We start from the raw sequence: 14416 nt of genomic DNA on the forward strand, positions 1-14416 counted from the left end.
ACAGTAAAACGTTTGTCTCCCCAGTTGGCCCTTCTTGTGCGGGGGACTCTTAGCAGGTGAGCCGAGGATGAACGTAGTGTCCTTGGGTGTTCGAGCGGGCGGAAGGCTTGTCTTAGGAATAGTGGGCCGTGGTTGTGGATAGCTTTGTAAGCGATGCATAAAGCTTTAAATTTGATGCGGCTTCTCACCGGCAGCCAGTGAAGCTGTCGGATGTAGGGGGAGACAGAAGCAAATTTGGGAATGGATAGCAGGGTCCTGGCTGCTGCGTTCTGTACTGTCTGTAATTTGTTAAGGACCTTTTGTTGTGCGTTTAGAAGCAAGGCATTGCAATAGTGATAAAGTGATGATGATGATAAAAATGATTTATAGAGTGTTTGCCTGCCTAGAGGTATATTAGCACTACCTGTGACCCACGTAGAGAGGCCCAGTTAGTTGGAGTATAACCAGGTGTTTAAGGACTTTCTAAAACCCCAAAATGTTGTGGCATACTTTATAAATTGAGGAAGACGATTCCATTGATGAGCAGTACATCTGATAAAGCTTCTGCCTCCTCAGGAGACTCGCTTATGAGGCAGGGGTGCAACTACCTGGCAAAGCTAGGACATAGAGATAGGGTGGGGAATGTCATTTAAGGTTCTTCTTTAGATAATGGTGCTCAGAAAAACGTGCTTGAATACATCCTTTCCTCCTCCTGTTTTCAATACATAGATTTGTCGGAGACATTAAAATATTGTGTAATTCCCCCAAAACGGAGTCATATTTAAAAGCACGTATTGTCTTATTTTGATTGACAAACCTATTCTGGTTCACGTGCCTATTTGACTCCTTAAATGGCCTCTAAGTATATTATTGGGAAAAATGAAAATGAGTTTCAAAAATTCACATTTACACAGGAAGGAAGAAACAAAGTAATACATGGAAATTAAGATGGCATATTGCCTGGATAGTTCAGAATTACAAAATTTGGCATCTAGTGTTTACAAACAACCACAGTGCAAACAGCATGTTTCAAATCTTAGGACTCAAGCTACAGCAAATGGGAGAAGGAGACTTTCTTCCTAGGTGAATGGGTGTGGAAATATGCCTATGCTGAGAACTGTGTTTGTGGTAGGGATCCCCACCCTCCCATTGAATGAGATAGAAAGTGGCCCAATTGATGCACAGAATGAAAAAGACAAAACTGGGAAATTGGTCGATTTTAATGGAGATATTGCAAGTGCAGGCTTTGTGGCAGTAAGCTGTGATTGACTATAGTTTAAGCCACTTTGCAATATTTCGAGAACAGCGAAAAAGAGGGTCTTTAGCTAACTTTGCAAAACATGATGGGCCTCATTTATGAGGCTGTGCGTCACTTTTACGCCGCCAGTGCCTCACTTTTTCTGACGCACCAGTGGCGTAAAAAATGCGCCTTGTTGCGCCATATTTGCAAAGTGATGCATTTAAGTAGATGCGTCACTTTGTAAACCCCTGCGCCACATTATACCTGCGCCAGGTATAATGTATGCAAGGGGGGTGTATTGACGCAAGAAAGGGTCGTAGAAAAGACGCAGTGAAATCTATGAGATTTCACAGCGCCACTTCTAGGACACAAATGCGTCAATTTCTTACACCTGCCTCACAGCAGGCGTAAGACTGACACAGGCCCTTTCACATGGGGCTTGCCCCATGTGAAAGGATGCATTGCTGGAGTTGCGTCACTTTTGTGACACACTCCAGCAATGCATCACTTTTGCGCCACACAGATACGTCAGAAATACTGACGTATCTGTAACTCCTTGCGACATGATGTGTCATACTGTAAATATGACGCATCATTGGTGCCGCAAGGAGGGCACAGTGAAAAGTGACGCATCGCTGTTTTCACGCAGCGATGCGTCACTTTACATTAATGAGGCCCGATATATATCAGTACAAGGAATGCAATCTTCCTCAATGAAGCTGGACCCGCAAGCGTGGCACTGGTTAAGTACCGCGAAAAAATGTAAAACATAAATTTAAAAAACAAAATGTGGTTTAGGTATCATTGAGAGGTTGGGCGTCTGCAGGAGGTTTTGTGCAGGAGCATGACGAGAGGTGAAACACCTGTTGCACAAGGCTGAAGGCCATGCACAGCTGAGGGTTGGTATCCTGTCTGGGGTTAGTTGCCCACAGGGTGCTGAATGTGGGGCCTGTTCATACACAGCAGTCGGTTGGCCACCCACTCCATGCGCTGGCCTGAATGGTCAACCTCCCACTGTGCATATCTGAAGGTAGTGTGCATGGGGGTTGGCCGTCTGCACGGGGTTGGGTGCATGCCCTGCATCCAACCAACCTCAGTGCAGAGCCAAAGGCCATGGCCAGAGGGTGGTTGGCTGTGTACTGGCTATTGTCCACCTGGAGTGGGGTGGAGGCAAAGAACCTGTCCAGAAACCACATCCTGCAGTGAACCACCTCCCTTCCCCTGTACAGCACGGCAAACAAATATTAACTCCAACTTGCAGCTGCCATGCACTGCTTATTGCCTCATATATTGCATCACTCATGACATATTAAAATTAAAAAATAACAAGACAAATATTTGGGTTTGGCATATGTTGATGGATGGATGCAGGGCACAGCGAAGTGCAGTGCCTTATGGAGGCGCAAGTCATAATCAGTGCAGTAAACTGGAACATGTGAATTTCCGTTTTTTTGTGTGCTTATTTGTAGACATTTTTAGCTCATCTAAACGCCTTCACTTTATACTTTGGTATGTTCAGTGCATTTACGTTTCTTTAATGCAGCAAGGAGTTTGTTAAGGCTATGTAAAGGAGGTAATAGTAATATGAAATGATTTGATGGAGTTCCGTTTTAAAAACTAAATGAAATGTGTTGTTTGTATGTTTTTTTTAAGTTTGTGAATCATTCTTTGCATGGTGTATACAGATAAATAAAGAAAATTAGCCTTGACTCCCTCCTGCCCTCTATATGGGTTTAGCAGAATCCCATGTATTATAGTTAAATAACGAAGCTGAATACTTGAGGCTGGAACGGTGTACCAGTATGTTTTAGGCCTACATTGTCAAAGGTCAAAATCGACCATGGAAAAATGAGCTCACGTTTAACTCTAAAAATGTAATTTGACCACAATGCATTCTTGCTAATGGATGGCGTTGTTAGCCCCGAGCAGGCGGCTGCACTTTACTTTCATTGTTCAGCTTTACAACCCAGGCTATTGAAGGCATGGCCAGCAAAGTGACAAAGAAATGAGCATCAAAGACACAAAACAAACATTCAATGGACATGGGCTACTATACAAAAGCTCAAACCACTCCCCGACCTCTAAACCATCAGAGAAGACAACAACAAGGATGCATGCTTTCTGCAGTGCCGATGGCCACTGCTGCATGAATACTGAAGTTTCTGTTTACTCTGACAAGAAAACCGTCAACATCAATCTAAAGCCAGAAAAATTGAGTTTGGTCGGCAATAAAGGATCATTTCCATCTGAAGAAAATGTTTATGAACTAAAATGAATTAGCCACACAGCTGAGGGTGAATCTATCAATAGTGCAGCGGTGCAGTAGCACCAGGGCCCAGGGACTGCTGGGACTCACAGAAGTTTAATAATGGCTGCATTTTGCTACCTATCCAGAGAACAGGGTGCCACATACACCATGCCTGTACCATGGTGCATGGCACCACTGTTACATCACTGCACACAACCAGTTTCAACTTGCATTCCCTCAGTGTTTTTATTTTTAATTCGATGAGTTAGGTATTTGGATATTTTTTAACAGTAATTTTGGTATTAAATGTTTTAGAATTTTTTGTCCAAAATTCCAAACAGCTTACAATATTTACTAACTAATCAAGGCTTTATGGGTCTCCTTTAAAGATTGGTTGAAAGATTCCAATTTCTTGATGAAACATTTACTATGGAGTAAAACCCACAGGCCGAATTTCTTCCACCCCATGGATATTACACTAGATGAAATTCAGCTGGTGGATTCTACCCTTTATCTAAAGGGTGTCCCAGAAAATCGAGCACTCTCAGGTCCCCGTCATTTATAAATGCAGCCCATGGAAATGTTATCTGATTTAAATATTATTCAGCATTTTAAGAAGGCCTTGTTTTAGGTGTGTATGTTGCAAATGTGTAACTTATGTTTATCCTTGCATCTAGTTCCTAACTTTCTAGGTGATCCTAAAAACATTCCTGTTAGACCTGTCTGGCTTTTTGCGTACTCCCTCCAATTTATTATTTATTTTGTCCCCTTTTTGCCCCTCATACCCTTAATAATTTTTGTCCACTAACTTTTTCTAGCTGTTGGTCAAGGGGATAGGTGTTCTTTCCCCCCTCATAATTTTTCACCTCAGGCCTAGAGGCCTGTTCTGACAGGAAAATAGTTGGAACCACAAAATGGTGGCTACCAACTGCCCTAACTGCCAAACCCAGAACCTGTCCCATAGAGTAGCATAGGGCATTCCAGAACCTTCTGGTCCCTTCTGGACCTCTGAGGGTCAGCCTATAAAAGGCGGAATGCTGGGCAGCCATTTTGTCTTGCCAGAGAGAGTCAGCTGGAGGACAGGCTATCTTGGAAGGTGGGGGGAGGCTAGTGAAAGGGTTGACCTCCTGGACTGGGAAGCAGCCTAATTAATCCACTTCTCTACCCCTCCTTTGGGATCCTTGACTTGTCCCCGCTGTGTATGGTTAAGGGAGACCCTGGGCGCCTGACTAATCCCTAGCCTGGAAGAATAGGGAGGTGAACAGGAGAAGGAGACTACAGCACTGTGGGGTGCAGTCCTCTGCCCAGTGAAGAGACTATTGCTGAAAGTCCCTCAATCGGAGGAGGGCTAATCCTGGTGCCCCCCCCCTTGCTCAGTTCGTTAATCGATTGCTGACCGACTGTTGGAAACCCCCCCCCCTAGCGCCACATCCCCACCGTGTCCCTCTTCCTACCTGTGGTAGCGGGGGCTGAGGGAGCGGAGGCAGTGGGACGAGGAGCCGCTCTGCTCTAGAATCGGCGTGTGAGTGCTGAGGGAGCGGAGGCAGTGAAATGACAGGCCGTTCCGCCCCTTGACCGGCGCGAGGTGAGCGGCGCCGTTACAGAGCATTAGCTGGATCCTGAGGTGAGGAGCGGACCTGAGGAAGCCCCGGTCTATTTCCGGGTGGGCGGAGACGAGGAGAAGTGACGACCGAGCAGCGCGGTCTCCGGCAGGGAGACACTCGCTTTCCGCGCATGCCCAGTAGAGCCGCCGGGCTCTGTGAGGTGGAGCCGGCTGAGGAGGTGGGAGCGGAAGCAGCGCTTGCCTGCGCAGCTCCGCCTCGGCAGAGTCTAACACGAGGGTGTGTGTTCTGAGGCTGGAAGCCGGCAGCGGAGACGTCCTTTGCAGAAGGGGAAATTAGAAATTAACGTTTTCCCCGCGCCAGCACCGAGTAAGCAGCTCGCTGGGCGTGGAGCAGTGGATTTGGCAATTTGGGTTACTGTGGAGCCTCAAAGCAGCAGCGACGCGTGGAGACTTGGGAAACATCGTCTCCACGCTACAGTAAGGAGAAGGTGGGGAAGGGCGGAAAACTGAGCCTCTAGAAATTGACTTCCTCTCTTTGAGGTGTAGAGGAGAGGGGCCCTTGGAAGTTCTGATCAAAAAGGGGAAGAGTAGTATTAGAGCTGACGAGGAAGTAGCTTAAACTCTGGTCATTTTCCTCAGCTGTGTAGAGGAGGTGGGGCCTGCTGATTAAATTAAGATATCAGATCCTTCTAAAGACTGCTAGTGCCCATGTGTAACCCTTGTGTATTTAAACCCTCTCAGTGACTGCTTAACTGTTAGGAGGGTGAGAGGAGCTGTGGGAAGAAGGTTAAGGGCACCTTATTGAAGATAAATTTAATCAATGCTGGAGTCCAATTAAATGTACTAGGGATGTTAATTGATGATTTGAGTTAGCATTTCTATAGAGATTGTAACAATTTCATGACTAAACTGTACTGAGTTGTAAACTTGAAAAGGAAAACTGCTTGAGATGTTGATTTAGTAACTGTGAAAGACTAGGAATATTTACAGATTGAATGTATAATATTTAGTTGTGAATTCTGAAAGTTAAAGAGCAAAGATATTATTTTTATAAACCAGTACTTATTTTTCCAACATTGGTGTAGCGTCCTTTTTATGTGTTATTGCGTGGATTTACTGCTGGGTGGTTTGCAACCTTCACACTTGTGCCTCTAGTATTGTGTCTTAGCCTAGGCCAGGCTACCCTAGGTGACCTGTCATCCCATTTTCCAACAGATTGGTGTCTAGCGGTGGGATTCTGACTTGGTTGCAGCTACTCAATAGTAATTCAACGCAATACACTGGCCTACACCAGGGGTTTTCTCCTTGCGGCCCTCCTAATTTGAATTTAGTTTTTCCAAATTTATTTCTGGTGGTGGGTGGAGGTTATCCTCAGGTCACGCATCTTGGTTCTCTCCTGAGTGCTCATTTAATCCCATAGTGAAAGATGGAATTACATTTTGAAGAGCTAGAATCCTACAATGTGACCCAACTCAAAGAATGGTGTCAGCAACAGGGGGTATTCTTTAAAAAAGGTGCCAGGAAAGGCGAGTTACTGACAAGCATAAGGGCATGGGTGGAAGCGCATTTAGTGGAGGAACCGGACACAGAAGAGAGTGACAGGGACACTGTCCTTGAGACTGCAATGTTGTACCAAGCTGGAGGGGGGAATCTGCTGACAGGTCCCAGGACACCTTCGAGGGTGGGCAGCAGCGTCTCGGAGAGGGGTTTAACTGACGCCGAGCTGGAAGATAGGAGGGAGGAGAGGAGAATGAAATTGGAATTAGCTAGGATGGAAATGGAGAGGGAGGACAGGAGGTTAGCCCATGAACGAACCATAAAAGAGCTAGACCTTCAAGCCTTAACACTAAGGTCTCCTAATCCAGATAATGGTGGCAGCGAAAATAAAGTGAATACCAGGGAACCCAGACCCTATCTACCCAAGGATGTCATTGCCAGTTACACCACAGGCGATGACATTGCCAAATGGTTAGCCGCATATGAAGTTTCTTTAAGGGCTCACGGGATCTTAGAAACTCACTGGGGGGTGGGCTGTATAAATACATGCCACCTGCTGGCAGGGACACCTTGTTGGCTCTGGAGCAGGATGAGCAAACCCACTACCCTACAATGAAGGTGGCACTGGTGAAAAAGTTTGGACTTACCCCGGAAAGATACAGACAGAAATTCCGGGGAAGTCACAAACTGAGTACCCAGAATTGGGTAGATTTCTTAGACTACGCCAAGAAAGCTTTGGAGGGTTGGGTCAAGGGCAGTGAGGTGAAGGATTATGAGGGGCTGTATGATCTATTTTTGAAAGAGCACCTCCTCGAGAAATGTTTTCCCGAGCTGCGCCTACACCTGGTGGACAGCAAGCTGACCAATCCCCGGAAGCTTGCAGAGGAGGCGGACATCTGGGCAAGTACCCGGGTGTCCTCAAAGGGGACTGGAGGGGATTCTCGAAAAGCCGGACAGGGCGCCCCCCAGAAGAAGGGGGGGGGATAAAAAGAAGGAGTTCTCTAAAGGTCCCCAAAATAATTTCCAAGGAAAGGGAGCAGGTTTCACCCCTAAGGCAAACCCGCCCAGAAACCCTAATCCTGGCCAAAGCCAGCAGCCAAGGGTTCTCCACTGTTTTGAGTGTGGTGGTGCTGGACATTATAAGGGAGATGTCAGATGCCCAAAGAGACCACCCCCTCCCACCGGAGGAAAATCACCGGGAGTAGCTAGTGTAGCGCTCGGGGAGGAGTTGCCCTTAGATAAGGGGGGTGAGTGGGCGGGTGTCACCTTAGTGTCCCTGGGAGAGCGGGAGATGGTTCCAAAGATCCAGGTGCCCCCAAATACTACAAAGTATGGGCAGTGGGTCACCATCAATGGCCAGAGAGGGGAGGCTCTGAGGGATACAGGAGCCAGTATGACTATGGTGAGAAGTCAACTGGTGTCTCCAGAGCAGGTGGTTTCCAATGTACTCCACCCCGCCGCGATGGCTGACGGCAGAATGGGCCACTATCCAGTGGCTGAGGTTCCCTTTGAGTGGGAGGGGGTTGCAGGTTCACTTCGAGTTGCCCTAAGCCCTGCCGTGCCATTCGATTGTCTGTTGGGGAATGACATGGAGCACAACACTTGGAGAGAGGTGAAATACCGGACGCATTCTGCGATGCTGGGTACACCTGAGTGGGCCTGTGCAAGCACACGGTCTGCGACTGCCCGGAGAGGGAGTTTGCCTGGGTTGGAGCCTGGAACAATGGCCCAACCCGCTGCTAAAAAGGGGCAGACCCGGAGACAGGAAGAGCCTGCTCCGGCTTCCACACCCCATGTGAGAGATCGGCCACCTGCGGTGGTGGACCAGGAGTCCGTGGAGGGGGAAGTAGACTCTCTGGAGGATTTACCCATCCCTGCTGAGTGGCATGTGGAGGGAGGTCCTACCAGAGAGGAATTCTGTAAGGGGCAGAGGGAGTGCCCCACCCTTGAGGGACTGAGGCGACAGGCTGAAGCCCAGGCAGCAGGTGATGTTACGGGACACTACCATATTTACTGGGAGGATGGACTCCTCTACAGTGAACCCAAGGTACCCTTACCTGGTTCATCAAGGGCCTTGGTGGTCCCGCAACAATATCGAGCCTTTCTGCTAGAATTGGCTCATGCTATACCTCTGGCAGGACACTTAGGCCAGGATAAGACCTTTGCTCGACTTGTCCTCCACTTTTACTGGCCTCAGATGAAAGTGGCGTCCAACACTTACTGTCGGACATGTGTATCCTGCCAGGCCAGTGGGAAAACAGGGGTGAAGCTGAAGGCTCCCCTGGAACCACTACCGGTCGTTAGCACACCCTTTGAGAGGATGGGCAATGGGCATCGACATTGTAGGGCCGTTAGATCCACCAACAACAGCTGGTCACAGGTTTATCCTGGTTCTGGTGGATCATGCCACACGGTACCCAGAGGCAATTCCTCTGAGGACAGTCACTGCACCTGTGGTGGCTAGAGCCCTAATGGGGATCTTTACCCGAGTGGGATTCCCCAAGGAAGTTGTGTCCGACAGGGGGACCAACTTCATGTCAGCTTATATGCGGGCAATGTGGAAGGAGTGTGGAGTGACCTACCGGTTCACCACTCCTTATCACCCCCAGTCAAATGGTCTGGTTGAGAGGTTCAACAAAACCTTGAAGGGCATGATCAGGAGTCTGCCCGAAAGCCTGCGGAGGAAATGGGACGTCCTCCTACCCTGTTTGCTCTTTTCTTACAGGGAAGTGCCACAGAAGGGAGTGGGCTTCAGCCCCTTTGAACTTCTGTATGGGCACCCTGTACGCGGTCCTCTCAGCCTGGTGAAGGAAGGTTGGGAGAAGTCTCCCAGGAAACCCCCCAGGATGTGGTGAGCTACATGCTGGCCTTCAGGAGCCAAATGGCGAAGTTGTGGAAGCAAGCCTCTGACAACTTGGAGGCCAGCCAGGCAGTCATGAAAGAGTGGTATGACCACAATGCTCACCAGGTGGAATTGGAGCCTGGCCAGAAAGTGTGGGTGATGGAGCCTGGAGAGCTTAGTGCCCTTCAGGATCGCTGGACAGGCCCATTTGAAGTGTTGGAGAAGAAGGGTAAGGCCACATACCTGGTGGACCTTAAGACCCCTCGACAGCCCCTTCGAGTGCTGCATGCCAACCGACTCAAACCCCACCATGAGAGGTCCGAAGTCATGTTGATGATGGTGACTGATGGGGAAGAGGAAGCGGAAAGCGAACCTCTCCCAGATCTATTCTCGTCTCAAGAGAAGGATGGGTCAGTGGAGGGAGCGATTCTCTCTCCTACTCTAACTCCTGAGCAGCGGGAGGACTGCCGCCAGATACTGGAGCAGTACTCTCCGTTGTTCTCCCTTGTCCCGGGAAGGACTCACCTGTGTACCCATGATGTGGACACAGGGGACAGCCCACCAGTGAAGTCAAAGACCTACCGGCTGTCCGACAAGGTGAAGGCTAGCATCCATGGAGAGGTTGCCAAGATGCTAGAGCTGGGAGTTATTGAACCTTCTAACAGCCCTTGGTCCAGTCCGGTGGTGCTCGTGCCAAAAGCCGCGCCACCAGGCACCACACCTGAACTGAGGTTCTGTGTGGATTACCGAGGACTGAACTCAGTGACAAAGACTGATGCTCATCCGATCCCTAGGGCGGATGAATTAATTGACCGGCTAGGAGCTGCCCAATATCTGAGTACCTTTGACCTCACTTCGGGATACTGGCAGATCTCCTTGACAGATGGAGCAAAGGAAAGGTCAGCCTTCTCCACGCCTGAGCGACATTTCCAATTTTGTGTAATGCCCTTTGGGCTCAAAAATGCCCCTGCCACATTTCAGCGGCTGGTGAACCAGGTCCTCTCTGGAATGGAGAGTTTCTCTGCTGCTTACCTGGATGACATTGCTGTCTTCAGTAGCAGTTGGGAGGACCATTTGCAACATTTGCAAGCAGTTCTCCTGGCCCTGAAACAAGCTGGATTGACAATCAAGGCCAGCAAATGCCAGATTGGGCAGGGGTCGGTTGTGTACCTTGGACACTTGGTGGGTAGGGGGACTGTGCAGCCCCTCCAGGCAAAGATTGAGGCAATCATGGCCTGGGAACCCCCCAAGACACAGACTGAGGTCCGAGCTTTCCTGGGCCTCACAGGCTACTACCGTCGCTTTGTGAAGGGGTATGGCACTATTGTAGCACCCCTCACAGAGCTCACCTCTAAGAAACAACCTCGACGGGTAGTTTGGACGGGAGCTTGTCAGCAAGCTTTTGAGAAACTAAAGCAGGCAATGTGTGCAGCACCGGTCCTGAGGGCCCCAGACTTCTCCAAGGAGTTCATTGTCCAGACAGATGCATCAGAACATGGCATTGGGGCAGTGTTATCGCAACTAAATGAAGAGGGCCTGGATCAGCCTGTGGTCTTCTTATCCAGGAGACTGCTTCCCCGGGAACAGAAGTGGAGTGCAATTGAGAGGGAAGCTTTTGCGGTGGTGTGGGCTCTGAAGAAGCTGCGGCCATACCTGTTTGGCTCGCACTTCCTGGTTCAGACTGACCACCGACCCCTTTGTTGGCTGATGCAAATGAAGGGGGAAAATCCCAAGCTGTTGAGGTGGTCCATCTCCCTACAGGGAATGGACTTCCGGGTGGAACATCAGCCTGGAGTGGACCACGCCAATGCAGACGGTCTCTCCAGGTATTTCCGCCTTAGTGATGAGGACTCCCAAGGGGTTGGGTAGTTCTCCCCACTTTCAGCTGGGGGGGACGCGTGTTAGGCCTGTCTGGCTTTTTGCGTAGTCCCTCCAATTTATTATTTATTTTGTCTCCTTTTTGCCCCTCATACCCTTAATAATTTTTGTCCACTAACTTTTTCTAGGTGTTGGTCAAGGGGATAGGTGTTCTTTCCCCCCTCATAATTTTTCACCTCAGGCCTAGAGGCCTGTTCTGACAGGAAAATAGTTGGAACCACAAAATGGTGGCTACCAACTGCCCTAACTGCCAAACCCAGAACCTGTCCCATAGAGTAGCATAGGGCATTCCAGAACCTTCTGGTCCCTTCTGGACCTCGGAGGGTCACCCTATAAAAGGCGGAATGCTGGGCAGCCATTTTGTTTAGCCAGAGAGAGTCAGCTGGAGGACAGGCTATCTTGGAAGGTGGGGGGAGGCTAGTGAAAGGGTTGACCTCCTGGACTGGGAAGCAGCCTAATTAATCCACTTCTCTACCCCTCCTTTGGGATCCTTGACTTGTCCCCGCTGTGTATGGTTAAGGGAGACCCTGGGCGCCTGACTAATCCCTAGCCTGGAAGAATAGGGAGGTGAACAGGAGAAGGAGACTACAGCACTGTGGGGTGCAGTCCTCTGCCCAGTGAAGAGACTATTGCTGAAAGTCCCTCAATCGGAGGAGGGCTAATCCTGGTGCCCCCCCCCCCTTGCTCAGTTCGTTAATCGATTGCTGACCGACTGTTGGAAACCCCCCCCCCCTAGCGCCACATCCCCACCGTGTCCCTCTTCCTACCTGTGGTAGCGGGGCTGAGGGAGCGGAGGCAGTGGGACGAGGAGCCGCTCTGCTCTAGAATCGGCGTGTGAGTGCTGAGGGAGAGGAGGCAGTGAAATGACAGGCCGTTCTGCCCCTTGACCGGCGCGAGGTGAGCGGCGCCGTTACAGAGCATTAGCTGGATCCTGAGGTGAGGAGCGGACCTGAGGAAGCCCCGGTCTATTTCCGGGTGGGCGGAGACGAGGAGAAGTGACGACCGAGCAGCGTGGTCTCCGGCAGGGAGACACTCGCTTTCCGCGCATGCCCGGTAGAGCCGCCGGGCTCTGTGAGGTGGAGCCGGCTGAGGAGGTGGGAGCGGAAGCAGCGCTTGCCTGCGCAGCTCCGCCTCGGCAGAGTCTAACACGAGGGTGTGTGTTCTGAGGCTGGAAGCCGGCAGCGGAGACGTCCTTTGCAGAAGGGGAAATTAGAAATTAACGTTTTCCCCGCGCCAGCACCGAGTAAGCAGCTCGCTGGGCGTGGAGCAGTGGATTTGGCAATTTGGGTTACTGTGGAGCCTCAAAGCAGCAGCGACGCTTGGAGACTTGGGAAACATCGTCTCCACGCTACAGTAAGGAGAAGGTGGGGAAGGGCTGAAAACTGAGCCTCTAGAAATTGACTTCCTCTCTTTGAGGTGTAGAGGAGAGGGGCCCTTGGAAGTTCTGATCAAAAAGGGGAAGAGTAGTATTAGAGCTGACGAGGAAGTAGCTTAAACTCTGGTCATTTTCCTCAGCTGTGTAGAGGAGGTGGGGCCTGCTGATTAAATTAAGATATCAGATCCTTCTAAAGACTGCTAGTGCCCATGTGTAACCCTTGTGTATTTAAACCCTCTCAGTGACTGCTTAACTGTTAGGAGGGTGAGAGGAGCTGTGGGAAGAAGGTTAAGGGCACCTTATTGAAGATAAATGTAATCAATGCTGGAGTCCAATTAAATGTACTAGGGATGTTAATTGATGATTTGAGTTAGCATTTCTATAGAGATTGTAACAATTTCATGACTAAACTGTACTGAGTTGTAAACTTTAAAAGGAAAACTGCTTGAGATGTTGATTTAGTAACTGTGAAAGACTAGGAATATTTACAGATTGAATGTATAATATTTAGTTGTGAATTCTGAAAGTAAAAGAGCAAAGATATTATTTTTATAAACCAGTACTTATTTTTCCAACATTGGTGTAGCGTCCTTTTTATGTGTTATTGCGTGGATTTACTGCTGGGTGGTTTGCAACCTTCACACTTGTGCCTCTAGTATTGTGTCTTAGCCTAGGCCAGGCTACCCTAGGTGACCTGTCCTCCCAGGTTCCAACAATTCCCATAAATTAATTTATAAATTCAGCATCTTACAAAGTCTTTGGAAACCAGAAGTCATGAACAAGGTTGATCTATGCTTATTTGTGCAGTCCTATGTAGAGGTGGGGAAAGATACAACCTTCGTTTCTGATATCTGGATACATTGAAATCTTCAGGTCTGTAATGCTATATGACGTCAGACTTCGCTGATGCAAAGTTTCCCCATCAGCAAGGCCACCCATTTAGGTGGTTTTCCAGATGCAAGAAGTCCCACCCGTTAAGTGTAGGCCCAGTGCACACATTGAGCTAGTGGGTGCAGGTGGGCCCAACCAGCACTCATTTTTCTTTACCAGACTTTGACCCAGAGCAAGAGAGACAAATACACAACGAGGAAAAAAAGAGGACAGAAAAGACAGAACAACAGTGACAAAGGTTGAAAGCAGAGAAGAAAAAGAACCTACAAAAGTGAAATAAAGGTTCAGGCAGTGGTTGATGGAGGATGAAAGCTGCATGAGGTGGATTCAAGATTACGCAGCCTTGGTGTTTGGCACCACCGATATTTGTAGAGCGGCAGTGGATTTTCGAGCAAACCTTTGGGGCCCTTCACTTATTGTTTTACATATTAAGCAGTGGGTAGGGCACCCTGCAGCAGAGAAGTGGCTCCTCGATCTCTCAGTCAGATACAGGTGTGTGGGAAGGGGGTGGAGCTTTTGCAACTATGCATGGATGGTGGAAGTAGTCTGACTCGCTGTGACTGTGGTGGGGAAACGGAGGCAATGCGGCATATCAGACGTGGCAAGGGGGTTGGGGTGGGGTAGTGGACATGAAGGGTTTTAGGGGATCTCATATGTATCTGTAATAAGCAGTTACATTTGTACGCCTACTACTTCTTGTAGAAGAAACAGTTTCTATTATTTATTTTTTTATTTAAAAACGTCACCGACCTTACAAATCACAAAGTGTGCTTAGCATAAAATTAGGTTCTCATGTGCAGTATTTGGAAAATAAACAATGTCTGTACTTTCTTCAGTACACACCTCTGTCTTTCAATTTAAAATTATGTAACACATTTATTCCTCATTCTCACCACGCATAA

This window comes from Lissotriton vulgaris, chromosome 10 (assembly GCF_964263255.1).
Source record: "Lissotriton vulgaris chromosome 10, aLisVul1.2, whole genome shotgun sequence".
Taxonomy (NCBI): Eukaryota; Metazoa; Chordata; class Amphibia; order Caudata; family Salamandridae; genus Lissotriton; species Lissotriton vulgaris.